The sequence below is a fragment of the Mobula birostris genome, chromosome 24 (genome assembly GCF_030028105.1).
Source record: "Mobula birostris isolate sMobBir1 chromosome 24, sMobBir1.hap1, whole genome shotgun sequence".
Classification (NCBI taxonomy): domain Eukaryota; kingdom Metazoa; phylum Chordata; class Chondrichthyes; order Myliobatiformes; family Myliobatidae; genus Mobula; species Mobula birostris.
The window spans coordinates 44,545,603-44,569,551 of record NC_092393.1 but is presented as its reverse complement, the minus strand read 5'-3'; the positions used below and the strand labels follow the sequence as shown (position 1 = coordinate 44,569,551).

Genomic DNA, 23,949 nt, shown 5'->3' with positions numbered 1-23,949 from the left:
GCGGCAGGTATGGTACTTGTTCCACTTGCAAGGATAATAACCAGGAGGGAGATTAGTGGGGAGGGACAAGTGAACAAGGAAGTCATGTAGAGAGTGGAAGTGGGGGGAGGGGGGAGAGGGAAAGATTTTCTTGTTGATGGGATCCCATTGAAGATGGTGGAAGTTATGGAGAAATATGTGCTGGACGCGGAGGCTTTGTGGGGTGATAGCTGAGGACAAGACAAACCTTATCCTTGGTGTGATGACGGGAAGATGGGAAGATAAGGCAGACGTGCGCAAAATGTTAGAGATGCACGTGAGGGCAGCATTGACAGTGGAGGAAAGGAAGCCCCTTTCTTTGAAGAAGGAAGTTGTTCTGTAATAAAAAGCCTCATCCTCCAAGCAGATGCAGCAAAGACAGAGAAACAGAGAAGGGGATGACGTTTTTGCAAGTGACAGAGTTGGAAGAGGTATAGCTGTACGAGACAGTGGGTTTATAAAAGATATCAGTAGATGTAGACAGAGAGATTGAGAAAGAGGAGAGGTGTCAGAAATGGACCAAGTAAGATTGAGGGCAGGGTGGAAGTTGGAGGCGAAATTGATGAACTCAGCATGGGCGCAGGAAGCAGTACCAATGCACTTGTTGATGCAGTATAGGAAGATGAAATCAACGAGCTCAGCACAGGTACAGGAAGCAGCACCAATGCAGTTGTCAATGTAGCAGAAGAATAATTTTGCCCAACAAATATTGTTGCTTACAATTAACATGCCTGTTTTTCATGAATAATAATAAATCCTTAAAAAGTATAGTCTATTGTTTACAAATTGTGCCTTGCAGAATGCATTTGAAAGCCCAATGAAGAAAATGTCATTTTTATCCATCTCAATAGATTTTGCAATTTGTTTTACTGCCATTAGCATTTGTTCAATTTAACCTACCATGAGGCTTCATCAATACATATTAACTAACCAATGTCTTGTTAATGATTGTCAACAAGACAATGGAATCTACTCAGTCTCATTACAGCTCCTCTGCAGAATGATCAAAGAGGTTAAATAGAGGAAAATCTCTGCTTTTCAAGTTAAATATTAAGATGATACTGTGTTGGACAATAATTACTTATATTCAAAGTAGTTGTAAATATGTAAACCAATGACTTTATTTCATTGTAGCACACACAAAAATGCTGGAGGAACTCAGCAGGCCAGGCAGCATCTATGAAAAAAAGTACAGTTGATGTTTCGGGCTGAAAACCTTCAGCAGGTCATTTTTAATTGAAAGGCAAAATTAAAACAGAAAATTCCGGACTATGCAGATCAGGCAGCAGATGTGGATAGAAAAACAGTTAAAATTTCAGGTCCAGGATATTTCTTCACAACTGAAAGAGGGAGAATCAATTAGTGGGGGAGAACACTGAACATTTCTCTGCTGATGTGACAATTAGAGACATTTAGAAACAGAGCGAACAACAGGAATTCTGCAGATGCTGGAAATTCAAGCAACACACATCAAAGTTGCTGGTGAACACAGCAGGCCAGGCAGCATCTCTAGGAAGAGGTGCAGTCGACGTTTCTGGCCGAGACCCTTCGTCAGGAAACAGAGTGATCTTCTTTGTATGACAAAGCAGCAGCATTATGGCCTAAGTAGATCAACAGAAGATTTACCTTATTATTGGAGACTTCCAGGCTCAGAAAGAATCCTCAAAGTGAAGCTTGTAAAAGTGACAGGAAACCCTACCCCTAAAATGTTTCTACACCGTGCCACTGCACAGATAAATTTGAAAATTAATTATTCTCAGAATTATAGACCAAAAATTATTTTATTCAGAGATGCAACATTGCAAAAGGCCCTTCCAACCCAACAAGGCCATGCCACCCAACTGCACCCATGTGATTAATCAACCAACTATTCCCTACATCTTTCGACTGTGGGAGGATACTGGAGCACCCGGAGGAAACCCACTCAGTCACGGGAAGAACGTACAAACTCCTTACAGATAGCAGCAGAATTGAACCTAGGTCGCTGGTACTGTAATAGTGTTACACTAACCACTACAGTCAGGGTCAATACTATCAATATGTTCTGTGAGGAGCACATCATTTTCATAAATATACAAAGTAACAGCATGGAGCTGAAGTAAATCCAAATGTTCAGATTCAAGAGGAAGCCTAATCTCATCTTGAGTTTGCAAATGACAAAAGGGATTATGTCCTAGTTGTTTATTCCACCGAATGAACAGAATCAGATTTAATATCATCAGCATATGTTGTGAAATTTGTTGTCTTTCCGGCAGCAGTACAATGCCATACAGAATAATAGAGGGAAAAAAACTGAATTACAGTAAATGTATACTGTATATTAAATAATCAAATTAAACAAGTAGTTCAAAAATTAAAATTAGAAAGTAATGAGGTCGTGTTCATTGGCTCAATGTCCATTCAGAAATTGGATTGCAGAGGGAGAAGCTGTTCCTGAATCGTTGAGTGTGTGCCTTCAGGCTCCTGTACCTCCTCCGTGATGGTAGGACTGAGAACAGGGCACGTCCTGGGTGAGGGGGGTTCTTAATGATGGATGCTCCTTGAAGATGTCCTGGGTACTATGGAGGCTGGTGCCCACAATGGAGCTAAGTTTACAACTCTCTGCAGCTTATTTCGATCCTGTGCAGTAAATCCCTCCATACCAAATGGTGATGCAGCCAATTAAAATGCTCTCCACGGTACATCTGTAGAAATTTGCAAGAGTCTTTGGTGACATACCAAATCCCCTCAAACTCATAATGAAATATAGCCGCTGTCGTGCCTTCTTTGTAACTACATCAACGTGTGCACCGAATGTGCGCCAACAGCCGATATAACCGCAGAAATTTACCAGCCCCTCCGAGCTTCACCCAGCCCACCTCTGACAGAGTCAGCAGATCCAGCGTAGGATCCGTTCACCACCTCAGGACCCAAAGGACTGGAGTGCAAACACATCATTTACCCCAAGGCACAGCCCAAATAACAGCGTGGCGTGGAGGGAACAGCCCTGCGGTTGTCAATTTGATTGTCACTGTCAAATTACTTGGAAATGTAATCAGAGCTATTCAATACCAAAGTTTAAAAAAAACTGTTCATAATAGCTTGTCGTGTAAAAAGGGCCTGACTACATAGTCGAAGTGTCTGGCAGTTTAGTCCACTCAGCTTTTCTGGAGCTCAGCAGTGCAGGAAGCATGGAAAAAGCAGGAGGTCAGAGGCCAGTGCTCCTAACCTTAATCTATTCCTGTTCCATAAGGCACTGGTGAAGAAGCTGGATACACTTTGTTCCAGTCTACACCAGTCATAACAAACAACATAGCCCATTGCTTTGAACGGGTTTGATGTCCTTCCACAAGAGGTCTGTTTATATTTAGATTTCTTCTCAGTGAATAATGCTTCTAGTTATTTCATCTGTGTAATGCAATTCAATTTTTTTATTCATAACCATAATTTTTAGTTATTTTAATGTTTTTCAACGATTTCAACATGTCTGATTGATTCTCACAGCTGACGGAAGGCCATCAGCGTGAGTCACAGCCTCTGAAACCTGTGGCCTTGTCACTGAGTGATGCTTTGGCTCATGGCTTTTAGGGGAATGTCGGGGGTGGGGGTGAACTACTTGCCAGGCAGCCTGGCTCAGTACAGTCCTGCTTAACACTTCCTAAGGCAGCTATATTCTCCATACAGTAACTCTCCAACTGGTTGCTCAGGGCTTTCTCAGCCATTCTTCTCTGAGAGAATAATCTTTGTTAACATAGGAATTAAGCATTGCTTGGAAAATCAATGTTAGAAGTAATAGAATCAAAGTGTTTGACCATCCAGTTCTTTACCTACATTAATGCCTCTCTTCCACTACGTGTCTCGTTGCCTTTGCACCATGACATTTCATGTGTTCAGCTAAATAATTCCTGAAGGTTGCCTTGCCTCCATCACCCCAACACATTGTAGATTCCAACCACCTTCTGAGTGAAAACACTCCTCTTCAAACTGCTGTTAAATGTTCTTTTCCATGTCATAAACCAATTCCCTCTGGTCGTGGATGCTTCTCATAACAGAGGAAAATGTATCGCTACCAAGCTCATTTGTACCCCACATAATTTTATTTATCTCAATCAGGTCAACCTTCAGCCTTCTCCAAACTAAAGAAAGCTAACCCAGCTTCTCCAATCTTCGCTCATAACTGAAGCACTTCATCCCACGCAATATACTCCCTACACGAGGAAATCTGCAGATGCTAGAAATTCAAGCAACACACATCAAAGTTGCTGGTGAATGCAGCAGGCCAGGCAGCATCTATTAGAAGAGGTACAGTCGACGTTTCGGGCCGAGACCCTTCGTCAGGACTAACTGAAAGAAGAGCTAGTAAGAGATTTCAAAGTGGAAGGGGGAGGGGGAGATCCAAAATGATAGGAGAAGACAGGAGGGGGAGGGATGGAGCCAAGAGCTGGACAGTTGATTGGCAAAAGAGATATGAGAGGATCATAGGACAGGGATCGCTCCCTATGCGACTCCCTTGTCCATTCGTTCCCCCCATCCCTCCCCACCGATCTCCCTCCTGGCACTTATCCTTGTAAGCAGAACAAGTGCTACACATGCCCTTACACTTCCTCCCTCACTACCATTCAGGGCCCCAGACAGTCCTTCCAGGTGAGACGACACTTCACCTGTGAGTTGGCTGGGGTGATATACTGCGTCCGGTGCTCCTGATGTGGCCTTCTATGTATATTGGCGAGACCTGACGCAGACAGGGAGATCATTTCGTTGAACACCTATGCTCTGTCCGCCAGAGAAACCAGGATCTCCCAGTGGCCACACATTTTAATTCCATGTCCCATTCCCATTCTGATATGTCTATCCACGGCCTCCTCTACTGTCAAGATGAAGCCACACTCAGGTTGGAGGAACAACACCGTATATTCCATCTGGGTAGCCTCCAAGCTGATGGCATGAGCACTGACTTCTCAAACTTCCACTAATGCCCCACCTCCCCCTCGTACCCCATCCGTTATTTATTTATTTATTTATATACACACATTCTTTTTCTCTCTCTCCTTTTTCTCCCTCTCACTATACCCCTTGCCATCCTCTGGGCATTTCCCCCCCTCCCCCTTTCTTTCTCCCTAGGCCTCCTGTCCCGTGATCCTCTCATATCCCCTTTGCCAATCACCTGTCCAGCTCTTGGCTCCATCCCTCCCCCTCCTGTCTTCTCCTATCATTTTGGATCTCCCCCTCCCCCTCTCAAATCTCTTACTCACTCTTCCTTCAGTTAGTCCTGACGAAGGGTCTCGGCCTGAAACATCGACTGTACCTCTTCCTAGAGATGCTGTCTGGCCTGCTGCGTTCACCAATATACCCACTAATTGTGCAGTGACTAGAGCTGCACACAGAAATCGAGTCGTGGACTAAGTAATGCTTTAAATCAGGGGTTCACAACCTTCTTTATGCCATGGACCCTTGCCATTAACTGAGATGTCCAAGGTTGGGTACCATAAATTTCTTGCTCTTATAGTTTATTCCCCAACTAACCAAAACAAGTCTACAGTATGCCTCCATAATCTTATTTACCAGTGCAGCTGCCTTGAGGAATCCTTGGACATTCGCCAATATTCCTCTATTCCTCAGTACAGTAAAACTCTAATACTCCATGTTGCGACTATTGAGAATCCCCCCTCGTTTTGGCATCTAACTCACCAGATCATGTGTGTCACAGTATCTCTCCATTACCGGAGGCCTGGTTCCCATGCTCCCTCCCACCCACCAGGACCGTGTTTCCTCTTGCTCTCTTTGGACTTGCCAGATTTACTAGAAAATGTGTTACCCTACCGCGTAACATTTTAAAAAATAAAAGTGAGTTGGACTATTAATAGATTCAGAGAGTCTGGACAATCTGTCAGTCTAGTGCCACCAACTTCCTCAGCATGTTAGATTACCAGAGTTTTATAGTACTTCCTTGAGCATTACTATTTACTGTCTATACCCGCATTTTTTTCAGGAATAAATTCCATTTGCCATTGCAAAGTCCATTCATCCTCCAGATAGATAGAAAAACTGCCGGCAGAAGTGGTGGATGTGGGTTAGATTGCAATATTTTATAAAAGTTTGGAGGGGTCCATGGTTGGGAGCAGTATGGCAAACTACGACCAATGGAACTAGGCAGAACAAGAGTTTAGCACCAAGTTGGCCAAAGGGCCTGCTTCTGTGCCGTAGTGATCTATGACACAATGACTCTAACTACTGGAATCAATCAAAACCTTAGCAAAAAGTAACAAAGAACTAGAGGGTAGAATGGAGAGATAAACACTGGAAAAAGTTCATAGACTTTACAGTAAATAATAGTCAGCGGTATAAATGAAAGCAAAGATCCTTCAAGAAATGCCAAAATATTTTAAAATACTTAGTAGATTGCCAATTGCTTCTATTGAATACACTTCTCAGTTCACATCAAATAGCTGCAGACGACAAGAAAGTCTGTTGAAATAGGTTTGCAGACACTTACTGGTTTTCTTCACCACTCCCACTTCCCAGCAACACACAATACTTATGCAACATTTTCCAAGTTCCAATGAAAAACTATCAAACAGAAAGATTCAATCTATTCTTCTCCATAGATGCTGCCTGGCCTATACTTCAATTTTTATTTTAGAAAGATATATTTTCCTATAAATAAATGACAAAATGAGGACTAAATTATAAATGCCATGTTTCTAACTGTTGAAAAATAGAACATCTTCATATGTTTTAGACGTGGAAAATATTGGAAGGAAGTATTCGAAACTTTTTCTACACTCTTTGAAGTAAATTTTAAGTTTAATCCTTTGACTGCCCTATTTGGTATTGTTGGAAGGAAAGGTATCATTTTGAAGACGTCTGATCTGCACATTCGGGCTTTTATCTCTCTTATGGCTAGGAGGGCGCTTTTGTTTAAATGGAAGGATGCTGTTCTGCCTAACCATGCTCAGTGGTTACAGGATGTTATGGCATGCCTTAAATTTAGAAAAAAATTTGTTGTTCAATTTCTGAATCTAACCAAGATCTTCGAAATTTGTGGGGACCATTTTTAAATTATTTTCATAATCTTTGACTTCTTGTTAAAGTACAGAAGTTGGTTAATAGCACACTTTATTATCTGATAAGTCTTTTTTTCTTTTTTTTCCCCAAACAACTTCGACTTTGGTAGTGGGAGGAGATCTTTTTTAAAAATAAAATTGTTTATATTCTAATACACTAATTAATTTAATCTACATGAATATAGAGTAAGGAGTTCATTAATGTGATTCAATATACTGTATCTGGTATTATTATATTTTTTCTTTTGTTTTATAATATGTATTCTCTTGGACTCTGTATTCTTCTATATAGAAATCAATAAAAAATATTGGAAAAAGATAAAAAAAAGTTGAACATCGGCAATAGCTTATCATTGCTAAATAATAAAAGTAATTATTTCCTCCATTACAGTATATTACCCTTTGTCTGTACGATCTCCAAGGTCAGTACATCAATGGTTAAACCAAATGCTGGTGAACAACTATTCCTCGAAGATAGATATATACAGAAGTGGTTTGCTATTGTGCTTTTCTGGGCAGTGCCTTTAGAAGGAGGGTGACTCCAGCCATTATCAGTACTCCCCAGAGGTTGTCCGCCTGACGGAAGTGGTCGCATAACCAGGACTTGCTCATACGACCTGTCCCCATGGTTTCACGTGACCCTGATCGGGAGGTTCAGCCGGTTCTACACCTTGCGTACCTTAAAGACCCTGCTAGCTATGTCGGCTGGAGTCAGGACTTTATGCTTTGACTCTTGGTCGGGTCACCCATGCCAAACAGGTCAAAGGGTAGAGGCCAGACTAAGAGTGGACCACTGGTCCTCCTGATCTGGGGGTTCAGCTCAGGGCTAATAACCCTGGCTGGTCAAACAAAGCTGTTACAGAGAATCCTTTTACGATGGTATTCCTGAGTCTTCACTCAGGACTTGCACGGTTGGCAGTAGTAAAAACAGAGAGGAAGCCACCGACAAGATGAAGGAAGCTCTAAAACACCACCAAGGTAGGAGGACCTTCGTTGCTGCCCTAAACTCCAGTGGCGTAATGGGCAGTAAGAACGTACTCAGGTAGAGAAACCACATAATTTCACGTCTACCTTCACCTGTTTTAGGAGACTCTGCTTGCCTTATACTCATTCACATGTTCATAAATTATATTTCTTATTGCAGGCTTCAGTATATTTCTTACTGAATCTTCCAAGGGAACAGGGTCATGCAGACAGCAACTACCGGATTTCCATGTCTAACCATATATGTGTGCACACCAGAAGTCACTGTGTGATTTACAATTCAATAACAATTAAGTCATTGCTATTACTGCAAAAATCTTGGTCCAAACCTGGGGAAGAAACAGGAAAACAAGACAAACGTGGCAAGGAGCAAAGTGCCCGCACATATTCTAAATAACACACACCAAAAGCTGGAGAAAATCAGCAGGTCAGGCTACATCTATAGAGAGGAGTAAACAGTTTCGGCACAAGACCCTTCATCAGGACTGGAAAGAAATCAAGACAGGGACAGGGACAGAACAAGAATAATACTATGCACCATCAAGAATGCAACTGCACAAGAGTAGGGACACAAGCAGAATGAACAGAAATGAGAACCAGAGCAGTAAGACAGAACAAAAGACTCTTGGGACCCTTGATGTGCAAACTTAAAAAAAAGCTAATGATGTTCACTCGCTCTTGAATGCACACGGTTTTATCCCTCCATTCACTGCATATTCATGTCTTCTAAACAGCTCTATCGTATCTGCATCCACCACCCCCGGCTGTGCATTCTGTGTCTAAAAAAAATTGCTCCGCACAATTCCTTTGAATATTCCCCCTCTCACCTTAAATGCATGCACTTTAGTATTAGAAATTTTGACTCTGGAGAAATACGAGCTGTCTACACTGTTTGGAGTGGACAGCCAGCATTATGAGAGACAGAATTTGATAAACTTTTCCTGACGAAGGGTCTCGGCCCAAAACGTCGACTGTACCTCTTCCTATAGATGCTGCCTGGCCTGCTGTGTTCAACAGCATTTTTTATGTGTGTTGCTTGAAATTAAAGCATCTGCAGATTTCCTCAAGCTTGCGTTGATAAACCTTTATCAGGTCTCCCCTCAGACCGTGCCACTATAAGGAAAAGAGCCGTAGTTTCTCCAACCCCCTCTTTGCCCACGAATCCAGACAAAATTCAGAAAGTAGATGCTAGAAAGGTGAAAAAAGAACAGTTATTTCCTGAAAATACTCAGTAGATTAGACAGTAGCTGCAGCCCTCTCACCAGAACAAGGTAGAACATGAAGAATGGACAAGGGGCATTGAGTTAGAACACCAAAAAGAGGCAAGGGAGATAACGTTAGATTGAAACAGGGTCCTCAGAAACATTTTGTTTACATTACTTTGAGAACTCCACTCCTCTTTGCTCCTAATCATTGATTTTAGCCAGTGGCGGCGCCAGAGATTTTTTCTTGCTGGTGCTACAGTGGGGCTGAATTATTCAGTGATGGTGCTGAGGGATGTACTGTGTGGTAATATGCATTCGCAAGGCCAGATGCGTGGCGTTCAAAAGTCAGTTTCAAGCATTATGTGCCTGCTACAAGTGATGCCAAAAGATACACCGTTATTAAAGTCAAATAAGGCAAACAACAGATGCAAGGCTTTACCAGGAGTTGGACAAATCGTACTCTGACCATGCAATACCTCAATTAATTCAGCTACTGAATTTAAAACAAAAATCAACAGAATCACCACTTGGAAGTCTAAGCAAAACCAGTAGGCTTAATAGCAGTAAATGTAATATTTTGGGATTTGCAGGAAACATAAGGGCTACGGGGTACAAAATAATAATAATAATCAGCATTAGTCTTTGACCAAATTTTTTTTAAAATCAACTGCACTCACCATTGATGTTTTCAGAGAAGCACAATCCGTCTGTTGTTGTGATTGGTGGCGAAAGCATCAATAATTTTCTGGATTTCAAGTGCTTTGGTCCTCCGGCTGTTTATGGCCAATAGGGCCAAGTTGCTGTTCCTCGCATCGCTGCTGCTATTCCTTAGGTAGTTTTTGAGGCATCTGAGGCAAGAGAAACTCCGTTTGCCTGAGGCAGATGTCACAGGTCGAGTTAGTGATATGCAGATTAGTTTGTATAAATCTATAAATGCATTGTGGTAGGGTCTCATGAGAGCTAGAAATTCCACTGTGTCATTCACTGTCTGTCCTTGCTAGAGACTCAACCACTGCTCTCATCTACTCACAATTTTCTTGGACAATTTTTACATGTGCTTCGTCAAGCATATTTCCCAATCTTGAACTGTCTTGTTTTCTCAATCTGAATTTGGCCCGTGCCTCCATAGCAAACTTATGAGCTGCACTTACATGGTGAGTTTTGAAAGCTGTTGTAGCTTTCCACCAGTTGCAGTAACTGGTGACAGTGAAGGTAGACTCAGAATGGAACCCATGTCCTCCACACAGGAAATGCCTGCATGCGAAGCAGAACGTAGTATCTTCCCTGATCAAATATTCCAGTCAGTCAAACCAGCCACGATTAAAACTCCTTTGCTAATTGCCAAACTGTTGCGAGCAGCGAAGGGCACTTTTTCAATGCTGGCCGACGGGGTCCTTCGTCAGGCTGCTGGCTAACATCGCTAACAGTATTCCCACTAGCACTAAGAGCAGCTTCATCCACGTTCTCTTCGGAATCCCGCTCCATTTCTTGTTCCTCTACTTCGCCTTCACACTCCTTTGATGAACTGCTGTCGTCCTCATCTCCACTTACTTCTTTCTGCATGTCATTTTCAATTAAGACAGGCTCAGGCTGAGACACCACTGGTTCCTCTGGATAGGGTAGTTTTCTCACTAAAAATCAATCCATTTTTCACGCCAGCCAAAATAATGCACGTGCCAGGCCCACGCTAGCTCAATATATATATATATGTGTGTGTGTGTGTGTGTGTGTGTGTGTGTGTGTGTGTGTGTGTGTGTGTGTGTGTGTGTGTGTGTGTGTGTGTGTGTGTGTGAGAGAGAGAGAGAGAGAGAGAGAGAGAGAGAGAGAGAGAGAGAGAGAGAGAGAGAGATCCGTTAGTCTCACGAGACCATGGATCTGTGCCTGGATATAAACTATCAATCTCTCGCGTGAGTGAGAATGAGTGACATCACCACCTTAAGTGATCTTAGATTCTTAGATCAGCGTAACTGATCCTAGGACAGCAACGGCAAGACATTGACAACGAACGAATGAGCAGAAGTGTAGAGTGGACCTGACAGAGTTTATAACTTTATTGCTGCATGGGTGCTATGGTAATTGGGGGCCCTGTTTCACTAGATCAACTGGAGAAACAAGCTGTATTCAAAACTATACAGAGAAAGCAAAGCAGCTGCAATTTGTATGTGAAATTTCAGTTAATTTCTTGGTGGTGCTACGATGGCGCTATTGTAATTTCTGCTGGGGCTATAGCACCAGCTAGCACCACCTTAGCGCCGCCCCTGATTTTAGCTTTTTGTTGTTTTGTTTCAATCCTCAGCCTAACCATTCCTGGATGCTAATGTACTGTAATCATACAAAATTTGGATGAACTCAGCATGTCAGACAGCATCCATGGAGAGGAATAGGCAGTCAACGTTTTGGACTGTAACCCTTAGATTATTCTGGCTTGCCAGCAGCTGCAGAATGTCTTGTGTTTATGTATACACACAGTGGTCACTTTACTTAAGTCCTTCCTTCCTTGCGCCCTTAACTCCTGGTGGAGTCGCCAGGGCGCCATCATGACAAGCCTTGCACCAGTCTGTTCCATCTGTCGCGGTTGTATGCCAGAGCCTGTTTTCCCTGTCCATTCTTTAATATTGTCCATCCATCTTTTCTGTCTGCCTCTCCTTCTTTTCCCCTCCACAGTTCCTTGTAGAACGGTCTTTGCAAGGCCACTGGATCTTATTACGTGGCTGTACCATCTCAGCTTTCTTTTCTTCACCGTTGTGATAAGGTCTTCATGGGGGCCAATGTGGTGCTGGATTGTCTTGCAGACCTGCTCGTTTGTGATGTGGTCCAAGTATGAGTTGCCCAAGATGTTGCGATAGCATCTCATTTCCAATACCTGTAGCTTCCTCTGTAGCTGTGCTGTGAGGGTCCATGTCTCACATGCGTACAGGAAGATGGAGAATACCAATGCACGCAGGAGTCTGATCTTGTACTTCATGGTGATGTTGCTGTTCCTCCATATTGTCTTGAGTTTGGATAGTGCAGTCATTGTCTGTGCGGTTCTTGCCAGGACTTCTGGTCTTGATCCTTCATCACTGATGATTGCCCCCAGGTATTTGAACTGCTGCACTGTCTCAAGTTTCTGACCATGGACTGAGATGTCTGTTGTGATGGCACAGTTAGCATTTGCCATGAGCTTGGTTTTCTCGGCACTTATTTCCATTCCAAACTTTGTGCAGGCTCTGTCAAGATGGCTGACCATGTTGGCCAGTTTGTCCTCTTTTCCTGCAAGTCCATCAGTCATCAGCAAATCTAAGGTTTGTGATATTCCTCCCTCCGATGCTGACTGTGCCCACATGATCTTCAAGGGCAACACTCATAATTCATTCCAGGAAGATGTTGAAGAGAGTGGGGAGAGGAGGCAGCCCTGACAGACTCCTACAGAGGTATGGAACCACTCCCCGATGGTGCCCTGAGCGAGTACTACACTGGTTGCATTGGCGTAAAGCTGATGGATTGTATGAATCAGCTTCTGCCCCATGTTGAATTTCTTCATGGTGGCCCATAAGGCATCATGCCTTCTAGAAGTCTATGAAGACGTGGTAGAACTCTCTCTGGTGCTGAAGGTGTTTCTCACAAAGGGTGTGGAAGTTAAAAATCTGCTCAATGGTGCTTCTGCCCTCATGGAAGCCTGCTTGTTCCTTGGCAGTGATATCTTCTGCCTGAGGTCTCAGTCTGTTCAAGATGATTCTGAGCATTACCTCGCTTACATGGCTGATCAAACTGATGGTACAGTAATTCTGGCAAAGTTGGAGATTGCCTTTCTTGGGAAGCACAGTGATCAGCGACTGAGTCCAAGGTGTCAGCCATTCACCTGTCTGCCAGATTTTATTGCAGATGCTGGTAAGCATGTCTATTGTGGCCTCTCCTCCATGCTTCAGCAGCTCAGCAGGGATGTTGTCAACTCCTGCTGACTTCCCACACTTCAGTGATCGTATTGCAGCTTCAACTTCTTCACACATGATTGGATAGTACATTGTAGTCTTCTGATGCTGTAGCCCATACATTTCAAAGTTCAACGTGTTGTGCATTCAGAGATGCTCTTCTGCACACCACTGGTGTAAAACGTGGTTATTTAAGTATCTGTCACCTTCCTGTCAACTTGAAACAATCTGGCCATTCCCCTCTGACCTATCTCATTAACAATGTGTTTTCATCCACAGAACTGCCACTCACTGAACGAGGTTTTGTTTCTCGCACCATCCCCTGTAAACTCTAAGAGACCACTAGACGTGAAAATCCCAGGAATCAGTAGCTTCTGAGATACTCAAACCTACCAGTCGGACAACAACAAACATTCCACAAAGTCACTTAGATCACATTCCTTCCCCATTCTGATGTCTGGGCTGAGCAAATGAACCTCTTGTCCATGTCTGCAGACTTTTATGCATTGAGTGGCTATTAAGTGATTGGCCGATTAGTGAACAGGTATACTTAATAAAGTGACCACAAAGTTTAATTTAACTATTGGTTTTTGAACAGATCCTGAATGAGTTCCTGCAACCTGGAACTGTGTGTGTTAAATTTTCAGGAGCTATCTGTCCTGACTGGTGAGCACAAGACTGGCTGCGTTTCCTGATGATACCAGAAACCATGACAAACAGAACTCATGCCAAATAGTCCAAAACATAAAGGTCAATACAATTATCTGATTTCTACTGTTTCAGTCTTCTTATCACAAGGTCTACTGTAAAACAAAGCGGTGGGGAGGGGGTGGAATTAGATTTCTGATAGATACTGGAAAGAAAATTGGCTTTTAGCTAAAGAAAATGGATGTCAGACAAAATAATTATCAGCAGTTGTCTGATGGTTTAGCTTAAGGCATTTATCATCTTCAGCTTCTTATTCTGGTGGGTCCCTATTTCAGAGTAACTTCTCATTTTACACTTACATCTCAAAACAATGATTTCAGCCAACAAGATATAATCGATGCTGCCACACAGCAAGCAAGTGCGGAGAAATGACACTCAAGATATTTTCTCGCAGGCATTGTAGAGATTAGAGCAACACTTCACAGTGCCTGCTGTAAGATCAGGGGTTCAATTCCTGCCACTGCCTGTCGAGGTTGTATGTTTTTTGCAAGACCGCATTCCACACTCCAAACACGTACAAGTTAGGGTTAGTCAGTTGTGGACATGCTACTTTGGTACTGGAAGAGTGGCAACACTTGCCCAGCACAAGCTTTGCTGATTTGATTTGACGCAAACAATGCATTTCACTGTGTTTTGATGTGCATGTGACAAATAAAGTTAAACTTTCAAAAAACTTTAATCTCTCCAATTTATTTCTGTACACTCCCTGAAAGAAACAAAGCAGACTAATACTGAATAGGCTCAAAGTTTTAAACAAATAGAATACTGCACACGAGAAAAAAACTAATTCATTCATCAACAACACCAACACCATTAAAGAAAAGCAAGACTCGTAGGTAGAATGATAGAACAGCTACATCCCAGAAGATAAGGATTCAGGCTGGTGTTCAGTTGGTTGGTTGAATGCAAACATCACTGCACTGCACTCTGAGACAAAGTGCAGGCAACAGCGTGATTAAAGCATATCCGAAGCAACCCGACAAGGGCCATGGAAAAGAAAGCAATCGAAAGATAACACGTTACAAAGGAGTAAGGTGTGGGGGTACAGGTGGGGGTGGGAGTGACTGCAATGAGAAAAAGATGCAGAGGATGAGTGGGTGGTGAAAAACAAAAAAATGCTCACACCAGGATGCTCTATCGACTGCAGTTCAGCATTTAATACCATCGCCCCTCAAAACTAAGCTCCAAGAGCTTGGCCTCAATACTTCCTTGTGCACTTAGATCCTGGATTTCCTCAATTGTAGACCCACAGTCAGTCTGGATTGGTAACAACATCACCTCCACAATCCCCATCAGCACAGGCGTGCTTAGCCCTCTGCTCGACTTGCTTTACACCCACGACTGCGTGTCTAAGCACAGCTCCAATGCCATATTCAAGTGTGCTGTTGTGGGCCGAATCAAAGGTGGGGATGAATCGGCGTACAGGAGGGAGATTGAAAATTTGACTGAGTGGTGTCATGGCAACAACCTCTCACTCAATGTCAGCAAGACCAAGAAACTGATTGCAGACTTCAGGAGAGGGAAACCAGAGGTCCATGAGCCAGTAATCATTGGAGGATCAGAGGTGAAGAAGGTTAGCAACTTCAAATTCCACGGTGTTGTTATTTCAGGGATCTGTCCTGCACCCAGCATGCAAGTGCAATTGCGAAGAAAACACAGCAGTGCCTCTGCTTCCTTAGGAACGGCACAGATCTGGCATGACATCTTTGATAAACTTCTATCCTACAAAAGGTAGTGGATTCATCCCAGTACATCATCAATAAAGCCCTTCCAATCATTGAGCACATCTGCATGAAATGCTGGCATAGGAAAACAACGCCCATCATCAGACAGCCCCACCACCCAGGCCATGCTCTCTTCTCACTGCTGCCATCAGATAGAAGGCACAAGAGCCTCAGGACTCACACCACCAGGTTCAAGAACAGTTACTACTCCTCAACCATCAGGCTTTTGAATAAAAGGGGATAACTACACTCACCTCCCCCATCACTGGATGTCCCCACAACCAATGATCTCACCTTAAGGACTCTTAATCTCATTATCTCATGTTCTCATTATTTATTGCTATTTATTTATATGCATATTTGCAGAGTTTGTTGTCTACTGCACTCTGATTAATCTTTCATTGATACTATTACAGTTATTCTATAAATTTGCTGAGTATGCCCACAGGAAAATGAATCTCAGGGTTGTATATGGAGACGTACTGTATATGTACTTTGATAGTGTATTCACTTTGAACTTTGAAAGTTTGAGAATAACAGGAAAAAGGAATGTGCGCTGAGATACAGATCAGTATTGAGTTTACTGAATGGTACAACAGGGATTAGGGAGAGAGTGGCCCATTAGTATTTCTGTTTCTTAGCTTCTCGCATTCTTGGAAATGAAATTGGAATACAAATCAAAATGTGTACACAAAGGAAAGAACTTCCTTATAAGGTATTAAACTGGATTATCATGCACACTTTGGAATAGAGAGAGAGGAAGGGAGGGCAATAGTGAGAGGAGCTGAGTGCGGTGAGGAGGGTGGAGAACGAGTGCGGTGAGGAGGGTGGAGAACGAGTGTGAGGGGAGAAATAAAGGGCGATTGATCCTTGGGGTGTTTGAAGAGCTGGGGGGAGGGTCTAAAGAGGAGAGGGTCAAGAGTAAGATGTCAAGAGTTGAGGGTTTGAAGGGTGGTGTGGAAAGCTGGGGCCAAGACCGGGGGGGGGGGGAGGGGTTGAGAGTGCTGAGGGTTTATGTGAGGTTGGGGGGGGGGTGCCGTGAGTTGGGGGAGGAGAAGGTGCCAAGAGTTGGGGGTGTGGGGGGGTGCCGAGCGTGGGGGGGAGAGGTGCTGAGAGCAGGGAGAGTGAGGGGTTGTAGAGAGTGGGGGGACACAAGAGTGGGGTGGGGCGAGAGAATGAGAGCAAAGAGGAGGAGGAGGTTGGCATGAGTCGGGAGGGGGCGGAGAGGGAGAAGGGGAGGGGAAGGGAAGGGGCAATGATTGGGGACTGTGGGGAGTGGGAGGAGAAAAGTAGGGTGGTTGGATGGGGGATGGGGAGGGAGGAGGGAGAGGGGTGTGCGTACTGAGAAAGTGGATTTAGTCAGACGGGGATGTTGAGTTGGGATGAATGAAAAGAATGGGCAGAAGAGTGGTGATGGCAGGAGGAAACAGAAGAACACACGGTTTTTGCCCTCCACCCACTTCATCAGCAGGAGATACTGACAGGCAATTTCAGAGCACACAAAGTCAATGGGGGCAGAAACACTGAGGTGTTATTTTTCCCCCCAAATGTAACACATGTTTTAATTTGGGGGAGTATCACCAATCTTTAACTGAGCAGTCATGGGCAGCACCTCAGCACATTCCCATTTGTACAGATGAAACAAAAACAGCTTTTGCTGCTGCTTTTCCACCCACATTATTCTCATCCCTCAATCCGGCACGTTGTGGTATCCTTAGTGCTATGTATGTGCTGTACTCCCACACAGCCAGTGATACACAAGTTGTTTTATTGAAGAAGTGCACATATATGGCATTCTTCCAAATTTTTATGTCTTGATCTAAACCACAACATCAAGATGGAATTTTTTTCAATTGTCCTGTGTCATCTTCTGCATTAAGATCATTCAATGCCTTTAACCTGTAAAATATAATAACCTATTTATCTGATATATCAGAATCCTTGGGAGTATTGCGATTCACTTTTATACTGTCGAAAAAGAACAAAGCTCTTTCATTTTCATTTTCCCGCTCAGATTGCAAGAAGCTATCAACTATTCGATTTCAAGCGTTCTACCTACACAACTTTATGCAGTGTTCACTCACAATGATAGATATTTGGAGGAGGCAGTGGGGAAAAGGAAGGAAAGAAATGCAGAAAATACAATTCTTTATAAAAACTGAAAAAATACTTTGTTGATAAAGAAAGAAAGGGGGAGGGAGAGAAGTCTACAAGGGAGAGAAGAGGAGGATGCAAGTAAGGGAGAGTAAGTGTGCAGAGCACGGCCGTGCATGTTAACTCGGCAATTTACTGCCCAAACAAATAAGACTCTTGAAGGTACAATCACAAACAAGAGAAAAATCTGCAGGTGCTGGAAATCCGACCAACACACACAAAATGATGGAGGAACTCAGCAGGCCAGGCAGCATTTATGGAAAACAGTACAGTTGGTGTTTCAGGCCGACACCCTTCATTTGGACTGGTGAAGGATCTGGCCTGAAAAATCAACTGTACTCTTTTCCACAGATGCTGCCTGGCCTTCTGAGTTCCTCCAGCATTTTGTGTGTGTTTCTTGAAGGTACAAGAGGCTACAGGAGCTGGAATCTGGAGCAAAAATTAAATTGCTGGAAGAACTCAGCAGGTCAGGCAGTGTTGGTGGAAACAAAAGAGACATGTGGATATTTCAGACCAGCCCCTGCACCAGGTAAGACTCTTATTTAATTATTCTTCTTGGTCTGAAGGACTAGATAGGGTGGATGTGGAGAGGATGTTTCCTGTGGTGGAGGTATCCAAAACTAGGGCGAACAGCTTCAAAATTGAGGGGCAACCCTTTAGAACAGAGATAACGAGGAATTTTTTAGCCAGAGAGTAGAAAATCTGTGGAAGTCAGATTCTACAGACTACGGTGGAGGCCAAGTCCATATGTATATTTAAGGCAGAAGTTGATTGTTTCCTGATCATTCAGGGCATCAAAGGATATGGCGAGAAGGCAGGTGTATGGGGTTGAGTGGGATCCGGGATCAGCCATGATGGAATGGCAGAGCAGACTCGATGGACTGAATGGCCTAATTCTGCTCGTACGTCTTATCGACTTAACTCAAGACCACACGTCATCTCATTAAGAGTCCTGGCCCTGTCAAACAGCAGCCTCTGTGTTGTGGAGCGAGGTTAAATTGCAATTACCTTGATAAGCCAGCAACTTCCGAGACACATAAGGAGCCGTCAGTTGAGGCCATCAACTGGCTGGCACAAATTATTGAGCAATTTGCAATTTACGTGTGTCATTTTGTCACATAACCTGTCTTTGTAAATACAGATAATAGCTAGCCCAGCAACCAATTATTTTATAACAAATTCTGGGCTGTGGTATTTCAAAAAACTTAAATAGAAATACAGCCTCAATACAAATTAATTTTCATTTAATGTTACTTATTGCATTGCAAATGTTGACCATTCAGGTATAATATAAAATATATCACACACTGTGAAACATCCACAGAGTCCAACTTATAGTAACGTGCTCAACTTCATGCATAATTTTAAGGTGACTGCTGTAAAGTATGGGGGGGCGGGGGTGTGCGGAATTCATATCGGAGATAAATTTATTTACACAGACAGTGGTAGGTGCATGGAACACCCTGCCAGGGGTGGTGGTAGAGACCTATACATTAGAGACATTAAGAAACTCTTAGATAGGCACATGGATGGCAGAAAATTGAAGAGCGACAGTATATAGGAGGGAAGGGTTAGATTGATCTTGGAGTTGGTTAGGTTGGCACAATGTCGTGGGCCAACAAGCCTGTGCTGTACTGTCTGATAATCATTCAATGGTTCATAACAGACTGCATGCAACCTGTCCTTGAGCCTGGTGGGACAGTATATACTTTCGGGCCTTTGTATCTTTTGAAGAGGAGACAATATGTCCAGGATTACTTTACTGCGGCAGCGAGAAGTGTGAAGAGACCGTGGAGGGGAGGCTGGCTCCATGATGTGCCGAGCGGTGTCCAAAGCTCTCTGCAGTTTCTTACGGCCATGGGCAAAGCAGTTACCATATCAAGCCCTGATGCATTCAGATAGGATACTTGCCATGTTGAGGGTCAAAGAGGACATGATTCTTCAGCCTTCTGAGGAATTGGAGGCTTTGATGAGCTATCTTGGCCATGGCATCGACATGGTTGGAGCAGGACTGGCTATGGTGATTAACACACACAAAATGCTGGAGGAACTCAGCAGGTCAGGCATCATCCATAGAAATGAGAAAACAGTCGACGTTTTGGGCCGAGACCCTTCTTCAGGACACTGAATGCTATGGTGGTGTTCCCTCCTAGAAACTTGAACCTCTTGACCTCAGCAGGGTTGATGTAAACAGGGGCACGTGCACCACCCCCACCCTGAAGTCAATGACCAGTCCTTACACAAGTGCACGTACAACTGCCCTTGTAAAAGCTGTTGTACAACTCCACCTGTACAATTGGGCGCGCGCGCACGCACACACACACACACGCGCACACACACACACACACACACACACACACACACACAACCTCACAAAAGCACAAGAAGACACATACACATCAAGTATCAACTTTATTCACCTTATTCATTTATTTGTATTAGGAATTTGCAGTGGTGTGTTGGTCAGGCGGCAACAAAAGCAACTACTTTCCTCAATTATAAGGAACGGTAGAGGCTAAAGAACAAATATGGAATAAAATGTGCATCAATATCAGCATGTACTTCCAATGTAAACAGCAATATCAGAAGTGGTTTAAGGGGTTTACTGTGCAGTACAGTGACGGGGGTAATAGATGGAAGGGGTGGGGGGCTAATTGGAGAACATAGGGTGGCACAGTCATGTAGTGGTTAGCTAAAAAAAATTTACTGCACCAGAGACCCAGGTTCAATTCCCACCACTGCCTGTAAGGAGTTTGTACGTCATGCCCATGACCGTGTGGGTTTTCTCTGGGTGCCCCAGTTTCCTCCCACAGTCCAAAGATGTGCCAGTTGGTAGGCCTATTGGTCATTGTAAATTGTCCTGTGGTAAAGCTAGGATTACAACGGGGGATGGCTGGGTGGTGCAGATCAAAGGGCCAGAAGGGCCTATTCATCACTGTATGTCAATAAGTAAAAATCAGATTAACTGCCGGGGGGAAAGAAATATTTCAGTTATATAAAAATAACGTAGTAAGAATAATGTGCAGCCATGTACTTGTAGCACCAGCACTAAGCCAAGTTCTCAAACTGCTCCCAATCTGGATTTAGTCCAGTATTTGTTCAGGAGATAAAACTGTATTCCATAGCTTCTGGACACAAGAGAAATGAACCTGGAGCCCACGTATTGAGGTATGTGACCTTCTTGTCCACAGGTTCAAATCCGATTTTGCAGAAAAATAACAGAGAACAAATTGAGTGGTGGCTCAATAGCTGACACTGAAAGGAGTTTCTCTCACAGTTTAGGAACAATTCAGAGGACCTCATTGCAAACATGTAATACTGAACATATACTTGTATAGCAGATATGAGTAAGATAAAGTACATAATAAGCTTAAATGAACACTTAGTTTAATATAGATGCACATGACATCCAGAACACTCAGTGGCCACTTCATTACGAACACCTGTACACCTGCTTATTAATACAAATACTGTATCTAATCAGCAGCAACTCAATTAATAAAAGCATGTAGACATGGTCAAGAGGTTCAGTCATTGCTCAGACCAAATGTCAGAATGGGGAAGAAATGTGATTTATTTGACTGTAAAATTATTGCTGGGGGTGCCAGACGGGGTGGTTTGAGTACCTCAAAAACTGCTTATTTCCTGGGATTTTCACACACCAACGTGTCTAGAGTCAGGCTTTCCCAACGTTTTTTATGTCATGGACCCTACCCATTAATCGCTAGGTCAGTGGACTCTAGGTTGCCCATCGCTGCTGGGAAAGTTCCTGTGGGTGGCAATTCTGTGGGCAAAAATGCCTTGTTAATGGGAGAGGTTAGAAATGAATAGCCAGGCTAGTTCAAGCTCACAGGAAGGCGACAGTAACTCAAAAAACCACTTGTTACAACAGTCATGTGCAGAAGAACATTGTTGAAAGCACACGACGTCAAACCTTGAGATGGACGGGCTATAGCAGCAGAAGACCATAAATGTACAGTCAGTGGCTGCTTTATTAGGTGCAAGAGGTACCTAATAAAGTAGCCACTGAATGTATATGGCATTGTGCTTTACACAGGCATCACAAGCAGTGGCAGGAAACAAGAATAACTCTTAATTTTTTCAAATAATAGCAAGAGAACTTAATCTTCTAATGATACAATACTAAAAATGCTTTAGCATTACAAAAATATCCAGAATAATACATCAAAAAATTGCAATTGCAAAAAATCTAAGTACTTCATTTGGATATTTTCCTGCATGTAAATACATCAAATTTTAGAATCCAGTTTACAGCTAGTAGGAAATCACTACTTTTTAGCAATTAGTGATGAAATGTTAACACAGAAAGCAGTCTCAGCACTGCGCTGGTGGTTTTATGCACAGAACGATTTTACTTCATGCACGGTAGTTTTCAAAGGTCATAGATGATTCATTTATTAAAATAATTCAATCATATGCAGATTATGAATCAGGGATCTTGCTGGTCAACAGCCAGAATTAAATGTTCTCTGCTTTTCAATATTCTCAGACTCAGAATTCCATACACTGATCTTTTCCCTTTTATGTTTATCATGGCTGATAAATCAAAGAGGCTGTTCCTCTCCCTCTGCTTGCTGCTCCTATTTACATTGCCTGGATATCATCATTCATCATTTCAATGTAAAAATTCCTGCTACTCACCAGATAAGATAATTACCATTTAAAACAGGGCCACCAATGCAAATCATCCAAAGGGAACTGGAAGAAGCACTCACTCACTCACAAGTCAGTACAACTGCTAAATTATACACAAACCCCAGCCAATGAACAGCATCTAGATAAACTAACAAATACATACAAAGAAAAGCACAGAGATTGTTCATCCACTTTACAAGCACTAAAATCTTCAGAACTTCAGTTGCATCAAATTTTACACCACTTATCATACAATTAAACCTTGAGTGTTTATCTGCAGACTAAGCTGACAGCCCATGATCATGTTAATTAACAATTAAAATAATTAACCCTGTAATACAGTGACATGAAACTAAACATTATACTGTAAGTCTGCCATTTCCATTTTATTTTTCAAGGAATTCAAAGAACCAGCAAATGTTTCATGGGAAGTATGATTTCTAACTAAATCTGGGGTGTCAAAAGATTTTTAGTGACTATCCCTTCAAACAGTGTCCAAAATTCCATGTCCAAATTCAAGAATATCTTTTTCTTCTTTATTTGCAGCTTTCCTCCATCCTTTTATCCCCCCACTCCACCATCCAAAGATCTTGCTCCTCTGCCGGTACACCTGCTCCCTTCCAAGACTCAGGATCACACTTCTTGGGATATACACATTGTGGTGCTGCCACAAAGCCAACAAATTTCACAACATATGTCAGCGATATTAAACCTGGGACACACATCAAAGTTGCTGGTGAATGCAGCAGGCCAGGCAGCATCTCTAGGGAGAGGTACAGTCGACTGTACCTCTTCCTAGAGATGCTGCCTGGCCTGCTGCGTTCACCAGCAACTTCGATGTGTGTTGCTTGAATTTTCCGGCATCTGCAGAATTCTTCGTGTTTACGATATTAAACCTGACTCTGATTCTGATTCAACTCCGTGACGTAATGACACAGTCGGTTACTATTTTGCTCACTGGCATTCTGTGGACCCAGCCCCATCCTAACAGAACCTACGCCTTCTCACACGTAAGGAATGCTGGATTATTAGAACGGCAGGGCCTATCAATATTTGGAGAACCCTCAAACCTTCTTGGCTGAGAAACACCAATTCAGGCAAAAATCAAGTCAAGTCATTTTTATTGTCATTTCGACCATAAACTGCTGGTACACTACACAGTAAAAACGAAACAACATTCCTCCAGGACCATGGTGCTACATGAAACAACACAAAACTACACTAGACTAAGTGAGACAACACAAGGCTACACTAGACTACGTAAGACAACATAAAAACTACACTAGACTACAGACGTTTACAGGACTACATAAAGTGCACAAAACAGTACAGGGCAGTACAATAAATAATAAATGAGACAATAGGCACAGTAGAGGACAAATTACAATATAATAATAAATGATGTAGATGTCAGTCTAGACTCTGGGTATTAAACTTGATGGCTTGGGGGAAGAAACTGTTGCACAGTCTGGTCATAGAGCCTGAATGCTTCTGTACCTTTTCCCAGATGGCAGGAGGGAGAAGAGTTTGTATGAAATGTTGATTC

The 23,949-nt window shown here is 42.9% G+C and overlaps 1 protein-coding gene across 3 annotated transcripts in view; it reads right to left on the bottom strand.

The window, feature by feature from the left end:
• The window catches only part of LOC140187171 (zinc transporter ZIP11-like), an 840,422-nt gene that overhangs the window by 725,792 nt on the left and 90,681 nt on the right, over nucleotides 1–23,949 (bottom strand). The gene's annotated exons all lie outside the window — the stretch shown is intronic.